We start from the raw sequence: 20,484 nt of genomic DNA on the forward strand, positions 1-20,484 counted from the left end.
CCAAGATTGTTCCGGACCAAAAGGGTTCCAGATCAAGAGGAATCCGAACCAAGGGGGTCCTTTTCGGTTCTCTCCTCCGGTTTTGGGCTGTTTTCGACTGAGGAAGGTACATAGGGAGATTTGGGAGAGATTTCTTATACGTGGATAGATTTTGGAGAGATTTCACATACTTGGAGAGATTTGGGAGATATTTCACATACTGGGAGAGACTTAGGAGAGATTCCATATTCTTGGAGAGATTTGGGAGAGATTTGATATTCTTGGAGAGATTTGAGAAAAGACTTCATTTTCTTGGAGAGATTTGGGAGAGAGAGAGAGAGAGAGAGAGATACAGTAGGAGAGATTGGGAGAGACTTTGTCGAGAGCCTTTATTAATGTTTTTCTTCGTAGTGCAAGGTCCTTAGACTTAGATACATTCTATTTTGAGTGTTATACACCCCCGGAGGGTACTCAATAGTGCTTTATAAAGTTGTTGCTTCCCTAAATCAAATTAGGGTTTTAAATTTTGAACTTTTAAGACTTTCAAGTGTTACTTTTCATTAGGAATTATCGTTGAACATTAGGAAACATAAAGAATTTCCTAACATATAAGCACTAGTTGAGTTGACCAGATGGTCCGTTGACCTTGACTTGACTTTGACTTTGACTTTGACGAGAAGTTTGTCGGTTGTCACACCAGTCTAGCAGAAGAATGGAAAGCGAACTAGGGTATAAAATATAATTTTGAAAACAATAAATAAATAAACAAAGGGTAAAAGTGTCTTTTCAGTTTTCACATACACTAAATGGACAAAAACATACAGTCAGTCATAAGGACCGAATCCGCGTTCAAAATTTTTCAAAAGGACTTATGGTGGCATATTTTGCCAACCACAAGGACCATTTATGTAATTTTGTGTTTTTATAATTTGACTAAATTGTGTTTAAATTCAGACTTGGTTGAAAAAGATGAAGGCAAAATGATTACTTTCATAATGAAGTATAAGACTTGGTCAACATATGTCTCATGTGGAGTATCGTACTATCCACAAATATCGATTCATGATTCCAATATTCTGATCTGAAAAAATATATCCAGTGTATAGCAAGGCATGTTTCGACTCATTTGGAGAGCATGCAGTTCACTGTAAAGAACTCACGGGTTTAAATACATGCACGATATGGTTATGAATGTTTTATTTGGCATATTTAAACATGTCAGGGTTTCCGCCAAGAAAGAGGCATCTGTAAATTTCTTGACTAACCCGGTAGAAAGAAGGTCAACCCTTAGACCTGTTGTGTAACGCCCGCAGATCCGGGCTAGTCAATTTAGATGCAATAGGGGTCGAAAACAACTTTTCGACAAAAGATTATTTAGAATAAATAATCTTAACCAAGTTGTAGAATATGTCACAAGGTTTCCATACATATAAAGAACGCCTAAATCCGAGTTATAACAAAGAAGTTATGGCTCGTCGAAGTTTCGCGACGGAACCAGCACGGCACCGGGAAGCGTAAATAGTGAATTTACGATAGAGGACTTTTTAGCCTTAGGATCTAAAAAAAGTCGTAGAATATGTTAAACCGAGAAAATCCATAAAAAGAACGCCCAAATCTGACTTCGTATGAAGAAGTTATGATTTTTCTAAGATTCGGCTTAGCAGTGCACGGCCCGAAACTTGAATTTTAGTTCGAGCGGTTTTTGGCTTACGCAACCTAAATGAGAGTTGAAGATCTCATTAATAGGAACTCAAAGGTAAAAAGATGGACGAAAATGGAGTCCGTATGAAGGAATTACGAATTCTTCGCGGTCATTTAACAATCTAAACACCTCCTACTGTTAAATTTGAGATTAGTCGAGAATTAGCCGACGGAGTCTAAATGAAAGTTGTAGATATTGATTTTGCTTACACGTTGAAAAAAAGAACGTCAAAACGGAGCTCGTATGCGAGAGTTATGATTTTTCTAAGTTTGAAGGCTGATACGCGATAGGGGGTGACGTGGCACCACCAGAATTGGACACGTGGCACCACCAGAAGGCTGCCACATGCACCAAATCGACGAGTAGGTCCACCTACTCGGTGAGTCCATCAGTCAGCACTCCTATAAATAGAGGTCTCGGGCATTCACTTCTCTTTACACCTCTCCAACATTCTTTCTCTCTCTACACACACTCTCTCTCTAGCCTATCCTAACCCCCCCCCCCTTAAAGCCTAGGTAAACCCCCTAGCACCCGAAGGAAGCCCCGAGGTTCCTGGAATCCCGAGAAAAGTGCCTTTCGGCTCGGGAACGCTGCTCCAGCGAAGCCCGGTTTTCGAGAAAACCCGATGTAAGTGAGTTGTACCTATCCTATCTTTAGTATAGCTTATGTTTCAATATAGTATTGTTATTAGGACCTTATAAGGAGTATTTGAGCTATTATTATGGGCTATATAAGTATTGTTTAACTCTTATATAATAGTAATAATAGCTAGACTATTAAATTAGTCTCGTCAAGCGTTAGACTAAACTCTAGCGGTAATGATATTAGGTTTCGTCAAGGGATAATTGTTTTAAGAGTAACGAGTGCTGTCCAAGTGCCGACTCACCACGTAATCAAGTGAGTGCATAGTTACTTTCATCTTACACATAGATATGAAGTATTTTAAATAAATTATGTGCTATGTGTGCATACTATCTGTATATTTGCTATTTATGCTGGATGAACGATTTTATACAATTTTTACATGATTTAAACTGTATATGTATTTTATATCTACAAAATGTGTTGGGTAGAACATGGATAGATGTAATAGTTTCTATGTGACCAAATAATATAACGAGAGGCCTCGATATAGATGTTTTGATGATCCAGTCATCTAGCGGAGTATAGATGACGACCACAGACTTTTCTAGACAGTCCAGTGGAACGCTAGCAGGCTCGCAACCTGTAAGTGTTTATTTAAACTGTGTGTTTATTTGATCTGTGTAAAGTACTCCATCCCCCACATGGTTGCCTTATTTGACATGAATTGCTAAGGAACCCCCGAAGCATGTGTTGTCACCCCGCTGAGAGTCCTTAGACTAGGTCCCTTATGTTAGATGTCTTAGGGACGTAAAGTGAGGATAACGGGAACGGGTAATCGGGTTTGTTTGGTTTGATAAAATTAATAAACTTATTTATTGTGGGATGAAAACCCTTTGTACTCACCAGGTTTCCCAACCTAACCCACTCAGTTTATTTATATCACAGGTGTTGATATGAAGTCACATTACACTGAGAGATTAAAGAGATATAGATCACTAGTGATAATGAATGTAAGTTATGTTTATGCTTATGTATCTGTATTAACGATGACATCCCAAACGTTTTAAAATGAATAAAAATAAATTTCTTCAAAAAAGCTTTGATAACGTATTTATCATGTTTTACTGGGAACAAATTCCGCAACATTTTTATTAAGAGAAGTACTCTGATTTTTATAAAGCATAAACAAAAAAATCGGTCTTTTCTGGCAGTGAAAATGGGGATGTCACAGTTGGTATCAGAGCATTAGTTTAAGCGAACTAGGAATATGGAATTTATTTCTAGACTTAAACTTAGAATGCTAAGCAATGATTGTGAGGAGTGTGTCCAATAGATTTAGGTAATACACCTGAACAGACATAAGCCCTAGCTTATTTTAGGAATGATGCCTAAATTCCTTTTACATGCTAAATGATTTATGATGCTAAATGTATAATCGGATTATGGTCTGTTGCCGACCGGATCTGGAAATTTTATGTGCTCAGGTTTCTAAACGTTTAATTACGATATTAGAACTGACATGTAACTTTTCGGAGTAATAAGGAGGATTACACGTCTAAATGTTCTTTATCTATATTCTCGTCTTGATGCACTGAATGCATGCTTCCGTGAACGTAACGTCATGGTGAAGGCTGGTAGCAAATTGTGTAAATGGTGGAAATGAAAAGGCTTATGATAGTAAATGACATCTATCGAAAGATATCGTAAGAGTGGTATCTTTCCTTTAGAATATGTATGGTAAAATAACAGTGTGTTCAGAAGAGTACGGTACGTCCAAAGTACACCTTCGATCGGCGGGATGATGGAACGATTGGTGTAATTCCTGAAGTTGTCCCATCGTATGGAGTTTCCACCACCAACCGAGTTGAAGTAGAGTTAATGATTGAACATACGCATGGAAGAAGTCCTAGTAGAGTCTAGGGAAATTTTTATGATTGTTTGGAAACATTTATATGTGTTAAAAATTGTTTTTTTTGTGATAATGACTTGGAAAACTGCGAGACAATACTTGGGACGAGTATGAGTAGGTGTGAATGGTAGTAGAGGCCTATACTACCGGAAGCACAGGACTCACACTTGGATCAGGGAAAGTCACAAGGTTACCAAGAAACTAGTAATTGATTTCGTTTTATTCAAGTATGTCGTTACCATTGTTTCGGTAAAGACTAAGAATATTGTTGTTATCCCGACCCTAGTGGTCATATCACATTGAGTCCGACTACGATGAGTAGGTTACGTGGTTCAGAGAACCAAGTTTGATGTAGCGTCTGACTTAAACCAAACGATTAAAATCAAAGCGATCAATAGAAGTATCGCGCTCGTTGTTAAAGAGGTTGGTAGCTAGAAATACTACATGTTAAAATGTGATTATATAACATTAGACGATGAAGGAAGGCATATTCCATTCCGGAATTTGACTTTAAGAGACCTGAGTCTAAGCGTTGCTACATACGATGATAGGTCATTAGAATATGACACATCGGTCAATTGTAGTAATCAAATTAACTTATCCTAAGTTTGTTAAGAAGAAGAAGGAGTCTCTGATAAAGAAAGAGGTTGTGACACGAAGGTTATGATTGAAAGTCTAACGAGCAGGTGCAAGACCGAGCACCGCCTGTAGTCAAAGAGTCCAAGAGTTAGATACTCGTTCGAAGCAACATAGAAGTTACAGTTATTACCTAGGATGAAGAGATAACGTATGGAGTCATTATACTGCCCTGTTTCGTTGATGATTTCGGGACGTAATCATCCTAAGGGGGAGATAATTGTAACGCCCGCAGATCCGGGCTAGTCAATTTACAGGCAATAGGGGTCGAAAACGACTTTTCGACAAAAGATTATTTAGAATAAATAATCTTAACCAAGTTGTAGAATATGTCACAAGGTTTCTGTACATATAAAGAACGCCGAAATCCGAGTTATAACAAAGAAGTTATGGCCCGTCGAAGTTTCGCGACGGAACCGGCACGGCACCGGGAAGCGTAAATAGTGAATTTACGATAGAGGAATTTTTAGCCCTAGTGATCTAAACGAAAGTCGTAGAATATGTTAAACTGAGAAAATCCATAAAAAGAACGCCCAAATCTGACTTAGTATGAAGAAGTTATGATTTTTCTAAGATTCGGCTTAGCAGTGCACGGCCCGAAACTCGAATTTTAGTTCGAGCGGTTTTTGTCTTACGCGACCCAAATGAGATTTGAAGATCTCATTAATAGGAACTCAGCGGTAAAAAGATGGATGAAAACGGATTCCGTATGAAGGAGTTACGAATTCTTCGCGGTCATTTAACAGTCTAAACGCCTCCTACTGTTAAATTTGAGATCAGTCGAGAATTAGCCGACGGAGTCTAAATGAAAGTTGTAGATCTTGATTTTACCTACACGTTGAAAAAAATAACGTCAAAAACGGAGCTCGTATACGAGAGTTATGATTTTTCGAAGTTTGAAGGCTGACACGCGATAGGGGGTGACATGGCACCACCAGAATTGGACACGTGGCACCACCAGAAGGCTGCCACATGCACCAACTCGACGAGTAGGTCCACCTACTTGGCAAGTCCATCAGTCAGCACTCCTATAAATAGAGGTGTCGGGCATTCACTTCTCTTCACACCTCTCCAACATTCGTTCTCTCTCTACACTCTCTCTCTAGCCTATCCTAACCCCCCTAAAGCCTAGGTAAACCCCCAAGCACCCGAAGGAAGTCCTGAGGCTGCCGGAGTCCCGAGAAAAGAGCATTTCCACTCGGGAACGCGGCTCCAGCGAAGCCCGGTTTTCGAGAAAACCCGATGTAAGTGAGTTGTACCTATCCTATCTTTAGTATAGCTTATGTTTCAATATAGTATTGTTATTAGGACCTTATAAGGAGTATTTGAGCTATTATTATGGGTTATATAAGTATTGTTTAATGCTTATATAATAGTAATAATAGCTAGACTATTAAATTAGTCTCGTCAAGCGTTAGACTAAACTCTAGTGGTAATGATACTAGGTTTTTGTAACGTCCGGGTTTCAGGCTAAGCATATTTTTCAATGTAATAGTCTAGGTCAACTATTGTAACTCTTTTTGAGGTAATAAAGATGAAATATTTGAGTATTATGTGAATTATGTATGTTTATGTGCTTATTATTTAATTATAAATGTATAATTAATAAAGAATAAAAATAAGCGTCAAAATTAAAGTGTGAGATAAACCCGATATCTTTATATAAAGTTATAGTGGTTGAAACAAGGTTTTCGTACATATAAAGAACGTTGAAATCCGAGTTATAACGAAGAAGTTATGACCCGTCGAAGTTTCGCGACGAAACCGGCACGACACCGGGAAGCGTAAATAGTGAATTTATGATAGAGCGAGTTTTAGCCTTAGCGATACAAACAAAAATCGTAGAGTATGTTAAACTAAGAACATCGATAAAAAGAACTCCCAAATCTGACTTCGTATGAAGAAGTTATGATTTTTCGAAGTTTCGAGTTAGTAGTGTACAGCCCGAAATTCGAATATTAGAACGAGTGGTTTTTAGCTGACACGACCTAAACGAGAATCGAAGATCTCGTTAAAAGTAACGTAATGAGAAAAAGATGGGCGAAAACGGACGTCGGATGAAGAAGTTATGAGGATTTAACGGACCAATCCTGTCACGGCCTGTTAATAATATAAAATTTAAAATCGAGACAAAATTAGCCGATGGAGTCTAAACGAAAGTTGTAGAGTACGTTCCCACATTCGTGTGGATATAAATAACGTCGAAAACGGAGCTCGTATGCGAAAGTTATGATGATTTTTAGAAGTCGAGAATGCAATTTGCGAAATCTGTTGCTTGATCGATGACGTGGCTCAATCCTGACCGTCACTTGCTGATCACGGCTCGCTTCAGATGAAGGACACGTCGCCTCGCATTACGCCTAGCGTCCGAAGTCTGTACGCCCCGCGTACCCTCGCTCTGATCTGCTCCGAGTGTAAGACAGCTGGAGGCTCGTTGGCAACCTTATCTGATGACTACGCCCAGCGTAGGTCCGAGGTACGCCCAGCGTACCGAGGCCTCGCAGGCTATAAAAAGGCAGCGAGGGCAGCCATTTTTCTTGCACCTTTCCACCTTCTTTCTCTCACTAGTTTCTCTCTCTAGCTCCTCTAAACCCTCCTAAACCCTAGATAAGGACCCTAGCACCCTAAGGAAGCCCCGAGGCTCCCGGAGTCCCGAGAAAAAGAGCCTTTCGGTTTCGAAACGCTGCTCAAAATAAAGTTTCGGTTTTCGTTAAAATCCCTTGTAAGTGAGCTACGCTTACACAATTTTTAATATAGCTTTCAAATAATTATAGGAATGTTATTAGGTCCTTGAAATAATTATTTGGACTATTATTATGAGTTATATTGAGTGTTATTTAACACTTATATAATAATAATAATAATAATAATAATAATAATAATAATAATAGTCAGACTATTAATTTGTCGCGGTTATCGTTAGACTAAACCCTAGTGGTATTGGTACTAGGTTTTATCGAAGGAAAATTGTTTTGAGAGTATCGAAGCACTGTCCGAGTGCTGAGTCACCACCTTTCAGGTGAGTGCATAGTTACTTTCAGCTTACACATAGATATGGAGTATTTTATATAAATTACGTGCTATGTGTGCATATTATCTGAATACTTGCTATCTATGCTGTATGAACATTGTTATACATGTTTTCAATGATTTAAACTGTATATGTATTTTATATCTACGAAAATGTTGGGGTAAAACATGGGTAGATGTAATAGAGGATGTGTGATAAAATGATGAGAGGCCTCGATGTTGATGTTGTTGATTATGTCATCTAGCGGAGTATGGATGACGACGACGGACTCTTCTAGACAGTCCAATGGAACACTAGCAGGCTCGCAACCTGTAGGTGTTTGTGAACGATGTGTTCACTGGTGTACTCCATCCCCCACATGGTTGCCTTTAGGACATTTATTGCTAAGGAATCCCCTTAGCAGTAGTGTCCATCCCGATGATAATCCTTAGGCTAGGTCCCTTATGATAGGTGTTTAGGGACGTAAAGTGAGGATAACATGAACGAGTAATCGGGTTATTGTTGATTGATGAAATTAATAAACTTATTTATTATGGGTTGAAAACCCTATGTGCTCACCAGACTCCCCAGCCTGACCCACTCAGTTTCTTGTATTACAGGTAGTGGCGCATGAGCATAGATGTGATGTTTTGGGATGAGGGATTACGGATATAGGCCTGTAGATACGAAATAATGTAGTAAGGCTTATATTGTACTGTTTATGCTTTTGATCTGTATCAAACATGACATCCCAAGTCTTTTAATGAAATACATTTCCTTAGAAATGCTTTTGATAAATCTTTTTCATATTTTGTTTTGGGACAAATTCCGCAACACTTTTATTTAAAATGTTACTCTGATTTTCAAAAAAAGCATAAACAAAATCGGTCTTTTCTGGCCGTGAAAATGGGGATGTCACAGTTGGTATCAGAGCATTAGTTTAAGCGAACTAGGAATTTTTAGGATTTCTAGACTTAAACTTAGAATGCTAAGGGATGATTGTGAGGTGTGAGCACTAGATTAGTTTAGGAATTATGCCTAAAATGCTTTTATATGCTAAATGCTTTGTGCCTGACATGTTATTATTTGTTCGGATCTATGGTCTGTTGTCGACCGGATCTGGAAACCTTATGTGTTTAGGATTCTAAACGTACGACTACGATATTAGAACTAGCATGTAAACGGATTGGAGTGATAAGTATGATTTAAACGTCTATCCTAAATAAAGATTTAATTCACCTTATTCGGTGTATAGATCAAGATGGCAAGGACCCATAGCGGAAACGTGAACGCAAATGGAGATAAGAACCAACCCCCAGTGGTTCAGCAAATACCTGTTGTAGAAGAAGTAGCACCTGAGCCAGTCACCATGGCTAGAGTTCAAGCCATGATTCGGGGTATGCTAGCTGAACAAAGGGAAGAAATGAGGCAGATGTTCCACGAAAATAGGGACGAACCTAAGGTTCTAAATGGCGTGAGGCATGGCGTGGCGGCAAGGTCAAGCCTCAAGCTTAACGAGCCATGGCGTTTTTCAAGGCGTGATGTAAGGCGGCGATTTTGTATTAATTTAAAATTATATTACCACATAAATATAAATTTATATTAAATATAACTACTTTTTAGAAGTGTTAGATCAATAACTAGTAACAAAATTTAACGAAAACCACAATACCTGTATCTCCAATTAGAAAAGACATAACAAAGAGCAAAAAACTGTGTCTCAAATGAAAAAATGTGACAACCCGAAATTTCCATTCTGAACAAACCATATCAAGACAATAGAGCTTAGAACAGTTTCAGTGAAATTCCAGACTTCGGGTATAAGTTTGGCAGTTTTTCAGGATTTACACTTAAGGAGATATCAGGAGAGTGGTTGCACTAGGGTTTCGTGCAACACTGTTATTCCAACACTCTGTCATATTAGAAATCATTTCGGGAATAAAAATATTTTCTACCAAAATATCTCAGGACTATAAATAGAAAACTAAACCAAATAATTCATTAGTTACATTTCCAATTAGAGAAAAGCCAAATTCTCTCTCACAGATCTTCAGGTTTTTATCCCAAAACATGAGTACTTCAATCTAGTTGTATTATATAGCTTAGATTGTGCTTAATAACATCAAAATCGCGACAGAACAACAAGATCTGTGAGTTTACTCCCCAAGAACATCTTGGAGAGTAAACTCCTTTTCGAAAGCCAAATGAGGCCTAGTCCTTCCTTAAGCCATGAAACTAGTTTGGACTTGTACACAAATGAGTTTAGGGACAGAAAAAAAACTCAAAACAACAAGATTTGAGAGTTTACTCCCCAAGAACATCTTGGAGAGTAAACTCCTCTTGGAGAGTAAACTCCTTTTGGAGAGTAAACTCCATTTTAAGGGCCAAAAGTGTCCCAATGACCCTCAAAGCCTTGGAAATGAACCTTGAGACTACCTATGACATGGTTAGACATCCAAAACAAATAGAATCAAGGGTTGAAAGTGAGTTCACGGCCAAGGAAGTTCTTGGGCCGTGAACTCCATTTTAGGGTGTCAAAATGCCCTAAATGCCACCCTTAAGCCAAGAGACTAGCATAGCTTTTTACCTTGATGTGTCTAAGACCCAAAACAACCAAAATACCAACACCCACAAGTGTTTACGGTCGAAAACACATGACCAAATGGTCCATGGGCCGTAAAATCAAGTTAGGGGTGTTTTGATGCCACAAACACTTCCAAGGGCTTAGGCATGAATTTAGAATGCTTCCTTATGACCATTAGGACCCCCATAAGTATATTTGGCCATGAGTTTACGGTAGTAAACTCATTTGGGCAGTGAACACCTCAAAAACTCCAAAGAAGGTGGTCTTTCTCATCCTATGCTAGAGCTAATGTCCCTAAATCATTCCCTAGCTTTCATACTTACACAAACCCATGAGTGACCATGAGTTTACGGCCGTAAACTCCCTTGGGCCGTGAACTCATGGTAGTAAACTCATAAGTGTGCCCTTATACCTTCCTATGTTGAATCACATGTGATTCCAACACTTGGTCAAGGTGTTTCCTAGTCCCGGAAGGTGTTATCTTTCGTATAGTTGTTTTAAACACTATATTCATGTCATTATGTGTCCTTAAATATCATTTAGGACTTATTGCGTCTCGGGACTTCATTCGTGGAACTTCTCATCCCTACACGCGTACCCGCTAGAACCACTCACAACAGGTGAGTTCATACCCCTTAATCAAAGTTTTAAATGATTTTAAACGTTTTAATGGGGGGGGTACAAGTAGAAAACAGTATGTTATTAAATCAATCTTATGTATTTTGTAACTGTGTTTTCACTCAGTAGATTTCACATATTTCAAAAGGTGACACATGAAGTGGTTTTCTATCTTAAAATACCTTGATAACAAAAGTATTAGTTTTGAAATGTTTATTAAAATGACATCAAGCCATTCTTAATTATTGTTCAAAACTCCTAGATATCTTGCAAAACCATTATTTTACCTTCTTGAATCAAACTATACTTATGCGCATATGTTCATTTATATGTTAGAGATTATAGTTTTCATCCTTCGTTCAGTTTCACACACCCTGGTGTATCGAGGGTGCATAAATTTACTTGAACAATCACTTACTTTCCAATTAATTATCATAGGGATAGTTAGAAGAAACAAAACATTATTACTACTACAAGGAATCACACAAGAGTCAGTTCATGCATGAGTCTATACTAATACCTTACATGATACATGAGTACACGTACTTAGGAATACATGATACATGAATATGTTTACATATACTTACCTGTTACATGAACACACTTACACGAATACCATACAGGAAACACTTCTACATAGGTGTCTTATCCTGTATTCACTTACCTGGATACTTGTACTTAGAACTACGAGGATGATTTATTAGTACTTTCTGTGTAAATTATCTTTCCTATCCCGGTTCAATGGGATAGCTCGGCGGGACTTACCATTCCGAATCCCATCTGATTAACACCAGTGGTCGATGACCATCTACGGAGGTCTAAGGTTACTACTTATACTAGGTAGATCGATAACTCGGCGGGACTAACCATTCCGAATCCCATCTGATTAACACCAGTGGTCGATGACCATCTACGGAGGTCTATGGTTACTATTTATATTAGGTTATATTTTTCGCTTATTGCGATGTTGTGTTACTCCTAGTACCCAGCGATGACACTTACATTTATACTTTTTCTGGACAATCTTCGGATGTTCATTAGGTTATCTTCTTCGTTGTGTTACTCCTAGTACCCAGCGATGACACTTACATTTATACTTTTTCTGGACAATCTTCGGATGTTCATTAGGTTATCTTCTTCGTTGTGTTACTCCTAGTACCCAGCGATGACACTTACATTTAAACTTTTTCTGGACAATCTTTGGATGTTCATTAGGTTATCTTCTTCGCTTATTGCGATGTTGTGTTAGTCCTAGCACCCAGTGACAACACTTACATTAGTACTTTTTCTTGTTTACTTTATTTTGTGATACTTTCACATAAACGAGGAGTTAGACTAAGTACTCTAGTACTAGTCAATAAAAAGGAAAAACTATCATTTTACTTATAGAACATTCGGGTCTTGGTAGAAGACTACATTTCATACTTATAGGAAATAAGGGATTTTCTAGGATTTTCAAACTTATATCAATTCTTCCACATAAAAGATTTACATGGCCTTCATAACAGATTTTCATAAACAAGACAATGACACTTAAATACTTATGAATTCACCAGCTTTAGGCTGATACTCGCTTTCAAAATAACTTGTATTCTCAGGTCACCAGTTAGACAGGTACGATGGCCAGGCCTTGAGAAGACGGAGCACGGTCAAGACTCGTCGTATTTTGATTATTCATTTTGATTGTTGTATTTTATGAAAGAACACACATGTATTAAAACTTTACCTTTAATGCAATGGATGATGTTGTTGCTTGTTTACTACTTTACACTGTTATGATACTTCACATGACGTCCTCCACCCCAGAACGTTTCCTCCGTTCTTGGTTTTGGGGTGTGACAAAAAACATGCGCCATAAGACGCCATAACGCGCCATATCACGCCAAGCCACGCGCCATGCCTAACAGCAACGTTATGAGGCTTTTCGTAACGGCGGAGCCACGCTTCACGCCATGGCGCGCCTTTTCGAACACTGGACGAACCTACCATACATGTTGAGTCGACCGAGCCAGTTCCCGAGCAATCTGAGGAAGGGAACTACAGCCGCCAAGTGAGTCAAGTAGGGACTCAAGGTGAGCAAAGGGATGGCCCAGAAGGAAGAAACAACAAGGATGGGCGGATGTACAAAAATTTCTTGGGTGCAAAATCACCAAGTCTCTCAGGAAGCCCAAAGCTTGTTAAGATTATGGACTGGATCTCTGATATGGAGATGGTGTTTGAGAGCTGCGACTGCAGCGAAAAGCAGAAGACCGTCTTCACTGTGAGACAATTGAAAACTGGAGTCTTGAGCTGGTGGAAGCTATTGGCAGATACAATTCCGTGAGGAGAAGCTCTGAAAATGTCATGGGATGAGTTCTTGGAACAACTTAAGGCGCAATACTGTTCAGAGATAGATATGATTGATCTGAACAATGAGTTCCAAAATTTGAAGAAGGGGAGAATGAGCATCGATGACTATGTTGTTGCATTCACGAAAAAGATGAAGTTGTTCCCATACCTAGTGCCAACCGAACTTTCCAAAATTGAGAAGTTCGCAAACGGACTGCCGGCTGACTTTGGCCCAACAGTCAAGATGGCAACCACTCTGAAATCAGTTGTTCGAGTAGCTAAAAACGTGGAGACCCAACAAAAGGAAAGAGGTCTGGAAAGGGCTGAGGTTGGTGAGAAACAGAAGTTCGATGGATCCTCGAAGTCCAACAAAAAGAGTAGATTCTCGAAGTCTGGTTCGAGAGGAGGAGGATCAGAAGCGAAGTGGTGTGACAAATGCAAAAAGAAGCACTCTGGGAAGTGTGACGGAGGGGTCACTTGTTTCAAATGCGGAAAGCCTGTGCACTATGCCAATGAATGCACCCTCATCCAGAAGGCCTGTTATGGATGTAATGAAGAAGGGCACATTTTGAAGGGCTGCCCGAAGAAGAAGGAGGCAGGAAGACCCAACATACCACCGAAGCCAAAGGCGAGAGCCTTCCAGATGACGCTCAAGGCTGCGAAGGAGGCAGCAGACGTCGCTTCAGGTACCTTTCTTGTAAATGGTTTGCCTGCAAATATACTATTTGATTCCGGTGCCAACTACTCCTTTATGTCGCATAAATTTGGTGGGAAATTAGCATTGCCTGTAGAAAAACTTGATAATGCCCTGATTGTAGAAGTTGCTAGTGGCAAATTCGTACCTGTTAGTAATCGTATTAGGAACATCGTCATCGACCTAAACGGAAACGAATTCCATGAAGAGCTATTACCCATAGAGTTAAACGGTTTCGACATCGTTTTGGGTATGGATTGGCTTAGCGCCAACGATGTTGAGATTCAATGCCGAAAGAAGATAGTAAGGGTAAACCCACCCGGAAGGAAATCATTTATGTTGTACGGGGACAAACGCAGAGTGAATTCTGGAATCATCTCCCTGATGAAAGCCAGTAAATGTTTGTCCAAAGGATGTGCATCGTACTTGGCATTCGTAATCGATGCTAAGAAGGAAAAGAAAGAGGTGCAGAATATACCAGTTGTTTATGATTATCCGGAAGTCTTTCCCGAAGATCTTCGCGGATTACCACCTGATAGGCAAGTGGAGTTTCGTATAGACTTGTTACCAGGCACAACACCGATAGCAAAGGCACCTTACCGATTAGCACCGACGGAGATGAAGGAGCTTATGACGCAACTCCAGGAGCTGTTGAACAACGGTTTCATTCGACCTAGTTCATCACCCTGGGGAGCTCCGGTGTTATTCGTGAAGAAGAAGGACGGAAGTATGAGAATGTGTATAGACTACCGAGAGCTGAATAAGGCAACGGTGAAGAACAAGTATCCATTGCCGAGGATTGATGACCTATTCGATCAGCTGCAAGGTTCAAGCTACTTCTCAAAGAACGATCTTAGGTCAGGATATCATCAGTTGAAGGTAAGAGAACAGGATATTGAGAAGACTGCATTCAGAACGAGATATGGACACTACGAGTTCTTGGTTATGTCGTTCAGACTAACCAATGCTCTAGCAGCGTTCATGGATTTGATGAATAGGGTTTGTAAACCCTTCCTCGATAAATCTGTGATAGTGTTCATCGACGACATTCTGATCTACTCGAAAAGCCAAGAGGAGCATGGCAAGCATCTACGGGAAGTGTTGGAAGTGTTAAAGAAGGAGAAGCTTTACGCTAAGTTCTCAAAGTGTGATTTTTGGATCCGAGAAGTCCAATTCTTGGGTCATGTGGTTAACCAAGAAGGGATAATGGTTGACCCAGCAAAAATCGAAGCTGTAATGAAGTGGGAACGTCCAAAGAGTCCCACGGAGATTCGAAGCTTTCTAGGATTAGCCGGATATTATCGACGATTTATCCAAGGCTTTTCTTCGATAGCTGCTCCATTGACAGCTTTGACTCACAAAGGAGCTACGTATACGTGGAGTGAGAAGCACGATGAGGCATTCGAGAAGCTAAAGAAGAAGTTATGTGAAGCACCAATACTTTCTCTACCAGATGGAGTTGAAGACTTCGCGGTTTACAGTGACGCATCTGGAGTCGGGTTGGGTTGTGTTCTAACCCAGAGAGAAAAGGTGATAGCATACGCATCTCGACAAGTGAAAGAGCACGAAAAGAACTACCCCACTCATGATCTGGAGTTAGCAGCGGTAGTATTTGCCTTAAAGATATGGAGGCATTACTTTTATGGCACGAAGTGCAAGTTGTTCACTGATCACAAGAGTCTCCAGTATCTCTTTAATCAGAAAGAGTTGAACATGAGGCAACGACGCTGGCTAGAGCTACTCAAGGACTACGACTATGAGATACTTTACCACCCCGGTAAAGCAAATGTTGTTGTTGATGCTCTCAGTCGGAAAGTCAACCTTGAAAGGAAAAGGCCAAGAGCGTTGAGAATTGAAGTCGTCTCGACGATTGTGGAAATTATCAGGAAGGCTCAGGAAGAAGCTTTAGAGAAGAATGACCGAAAGGAAGAACGTTTGGGCAAAACGTTAGTATTCGGTACAAACAATCGAGGACTGAAGGTATTCCAAGATCGGATTTGGGTACCTAAGACGGGAGGAATAAGAGACCTTCTGATGGAAGAAGCACACAAGACCATGTACTCAATTCATCCCGGTAGCACTAAAATGTATAGGGACCTAAAACCCTACTACTGGTGGTCGACGATGAAGCTCGATGTTGCGAAGTATGTGGCCGAGTGTGTGACATGTGCAAGAGTTAAGGCACAACATCAGAAATCGTATGGGAGTTTAGAACCTTTACCTGTACCCATGAGTAAATGGGAAGACATCACCATGGATTTTGTGACTAAACTACCCAGGACGAAGAACGGACACGACATGATTTGGGTAGTCGTGGATCGTTTCACCAAGAGTGCACACTTCATAGCAGCCAACGAGAAGTGGTCTATGGATAAGCTCGCAAATGCTTACGTGAAGGAAATTGTAAGACTTCACGGTGTTCCTCTTACGATTGTATCAGATCGTGATAGTCGTTTCACGTCGAGGTTTTGGAAGAGTCTACAAGAGGAGTTGGGTACAAAGTTGTGTTTGAGTACTGCTTACCATCCGCAGACTGATGGTCAGAGCGAAAGAACGATTCAGGCACTAGAAGATATGTTGAGAGCATGTACCCTCGAGTTCCAAGGGAACTGGGACGAGCACTTACCTCTGGTAGAATTCTCCTACAACAACAGTTTCCACTCGAGCATCAAGATGGCACCTTATCAAGCCTTGTATGGACAGAAGTGTCGTACGCCGTCTTGTTGGCTTGAAGCCGGAGAGAAGCAGTTTATGGGCCCCGAGATAGTCCATGAGACTGCTGAGAAGTTGAAGGTGATTATGGAAAGAATGTTAGCAGCCCAGGATCGTCAGAAGAGCTATGCTGACAAGAAAAGACGACCAATAACCTTCGAAGTTGGGGATTCGGTTTTGCTAAAAGTCTCACCGTGGAAGGGACTTATAAGATTCGGGAAACGAGGGAAGTTGAGTCCAAGGTTTATTGGACCGTTCAAAGTTCTTCAAAAGATTGGGAACCAAGCTTACAAGCTGGAATTGCCCGAAGAAATCAATGGTATTCATAACACCTTCCATGTGTGTTATTTGAGAAAATTCACGGGAGATGTTCCCGACATAATTCCAATCTCAGAGTTAAGGATGGATGAGAATAAGAGGTTGATCGAAGAGCCCGAGGCAATTGTTGACCGTAAGACTAAGAAGTTACGACGCAAGATGGTCGACTTAGTGCTAGTCCGATGGAAACATTCGAATAGGCCAAATCTCACTTGGGAAACAGAGGATGACATGATGAATCGCTATCCACATCTGTTTGTTGATGCATGATTCCGGGACGGAATCATCCTAAGGGGGAGAGAATTGTAACGCCCGGGTTTTAGGGCTAAGCATATTTGTCAATGTAATAGTCTAGGTCAACTATTGTAACTCTTTTTGAAGTAATAAAGATGAAATATTTGAGTATTATATGAATTATGTGTGTTTATGTGCTTATTATTTAATTATAAATGTATAATTAATAAAGAATAAAAATAAGCGTCAAAATTAAAGTGTGAGATAAACCCGATATCTTTATATAAAGTTGTAGTGGTCGAAACAAGGTTTCCGTACATATAAAGAACGCTGAAATCCGAGTTATAACGAACAAGTTATGACTCGTCGAAGTTTTGCGACGAAACCGGCACGGCACCGAGAAGCGTAAATAGTGAATTTACGATAGAGCGAGTTTTAGCCTTAGCGATAGAAAAAAAATCGTAGAGTATGTTAAACTAAGAATATCGATAAAAAGAACTCCCAAATCTGACTTCGTATGAAGAAGTTATGATTTTTCGAAGTTTTGAGTTAGCAATGTATAGCCCGAAATTCGAATATTAGAACGAGCGGTTTTTAGCCGACACGAACTAAACGAGAATCAAAGATCTCATTAAAAGTAGTGTAACGAGAAAAAGATGGGCAAAAACGGACTTCGGATGAAGAAGTTATAAGGATTTAACGGACCAATTTTGTCCCGGCCTCTTAATAATATAAAATTTAAAATCGAGTCAAAATTAGCCGACATAGTCTAAACGAAAGTTGTAGAGTACGTTCCCAAATTCGTGTGGATATAAATAACGTCGAAAACGGAGCTCGTATGCGAAAGTTATGATTTTTAGAAGTCGAGAATGCAATTTGTGAAATCTGTTGCTTGATCGATGGCGTGGCTCAATCCTGACCGTCGCTTGCTGATCACGGCTCGCTTCGGATGAAGGACACGTCGCCTCGCATTACGCCTAGCGTCCGAAGTCTGTACGCCCCGCGTACCCTCGCTCTGATCTGCTCCGAGTGTAAGACAGCTGGAGGCTCGTTGGCAACCTTATCTGATGACTACGCCTAGCGTAGGTCCGAGGTACGCCCAGCGTACCGAGGCCTCGCAGGCTATAAAAAGGCAGCGAGGGCAGCCATTTTTCTTGCACCTTTCCACCTTCTTTCTCTCACTAGTTTCTCTCTCTAGCTCCTCTAAACCCTCCTAAACCCTAGATAAGGACCCTAGCACCCTAAGGAAGCCCCGAGGCTCCCGGAGTCCCGAGAAAAAGAGCCTTTCGGTTTCGAAACGCTGCTCCAAATAAAGTTTCGATTTTCGTTAAAATCCGCTGTAAGTGAGCTACGCTTACACAATTTTTAATATAGCTTTCAAATAATTATAGGAATGTTATTAGGTCCTTGAAATAATTATTTGGGCTATTATTATGAGTTATATTGAGTGTTATTTAACACTTATATAATAATAATAATAGTCAGACTATTAATTTGTCGCGGTTATCGTTAGACTAAACCCTAGTGGTATTGGTACTAGGTTTTATCGAAGGAAAATTGTTTTGAGAGTATCGAAGCACTGTCCGAGTGCTGAGTCACCACCTTTCAAGTGAGTGCATAGTTACTTTCAGCTTACACATAGATATAAAGTATTTTATATAAATTACGTGCTATGTGTGCATATTATCTGAATACTTGCTATCTATGCTGGATGAACATTGTTATACATGTTTTCAATGATTTAAACTGTATATGTATTTTATATCTACGAAAATGTTGGGGTGAAACATGGGTAGATGTAATAGAGGATGTGTGATAAAATGATGAGAGACCTCGATGTTGATGTTGTTGATTATGTCATCTAGTGGAGTATGGATGACGACTACGGACTCTTCTAGACAGTCCAGTGGAACACTAGCAGGCTCGCAACCTGTAGGTGTTTGTGAACGATGTGTTCACCAGTGTACTCCATCCCCCACATGGTTGCCTTTAGGACATTTATTGCTAAGGAATCCCCTTAGCAGTAGTGTCCATCCCGATGATGATCCTTAGGGTAGGTCCCTTATGATAGGTGTTTAGGGACGTGAGGATAACGGGAACGGGTAATCGGGTTATTGTTGATTGATGAAATTAATAAACTTATTTATTGTGGGTTGAAAACCCTATGTGCTCACCAGGCTCCCCAGTCTGACCCACTCAGTTTCTTGTATTACAGGTAGTGGCGCATGAGCATAGATGTGATGTTTTGGGATGAGGGATTACGGATATAGGCCTGTAGATACGAAATAATGTAGTAAGGCTTATATTGTACTGTTTATGCTTTTGATCTGTATCAAACATGACATCCTAAGTATTTTAATGAAATACATTTCCTTGGAAATTCTTTTGATAAATCTTTATCATATTTTGTTTTGGGACAAATTCCGCAACACTTTTATTTAAAATGTGACTCTGATTTTCAAACAAAGCATAAACAAAATCGGTCTTTTCTGGCCGTGAAAATGGGGATGTCACAGTTTCGTCAAGGGATAATTGTTTTAAGAGTAACGAAGTGTTGTCTAAGTGCCGACTCACCACCTAATCAAGTGAGTGCATAGTTACTTTCATCTTACACATAGATATGAAGTATTTTAAATAAATTACGTGCTATGTGTGCATACTATCTGTATACTTGCTATCTATGCTGGATGAACGATTTTATACAAGTTTTACATGATTTAAACTATATATGTATTTTATATCTACAAAATGTGTTGGGTAGAACATGGATAGATGTAATAGTTTCTATGTGACCAAATAATATAACGAGAGGCCTCGATATAGATGTTTTGATGATCCAGTCATCTAGCGGAGTATAGATGACGACCACAGACTTTTCTAGACAGTCTAGTGGAACGCTAGCAGACTCGCAACATGTAAGTGTTTATTTGAACTGTGTGTTTATTTGATCTGTGTGAAGTACTCCATCCCCCACATGGTTGCCTTATTTGACATGAATTGCTAAGGAACCCCCGAAGCATGTGTTGTCACCCCGATGAAAGTCCTTAGATTAGGTCCCTTGCGTTAGATGTCTTAGGGACGTAAAGTGAGGATAACGGGAACAGGTAATCGGGTTTGTTTGGTTTGATAAAATTAATAAACTTATTTATTTTGGGATGAAAACCCTTTGTACTCA

This window comes from Lactuca serriola, chromosome 1 (assembly GCF_051521515.1).
Source record: "Lactuca serriola cultivar US96UC23 chromosome 1, Lser_US96UC23_V15, whole genome shotgun sequence".
Taxonomy (NCBI): Eukaryota; Viridiplantae; Streptophyta; class Magnoliopsida; order Asterales; family Asteraceae; genus Lactuca; species Lactuca serriola.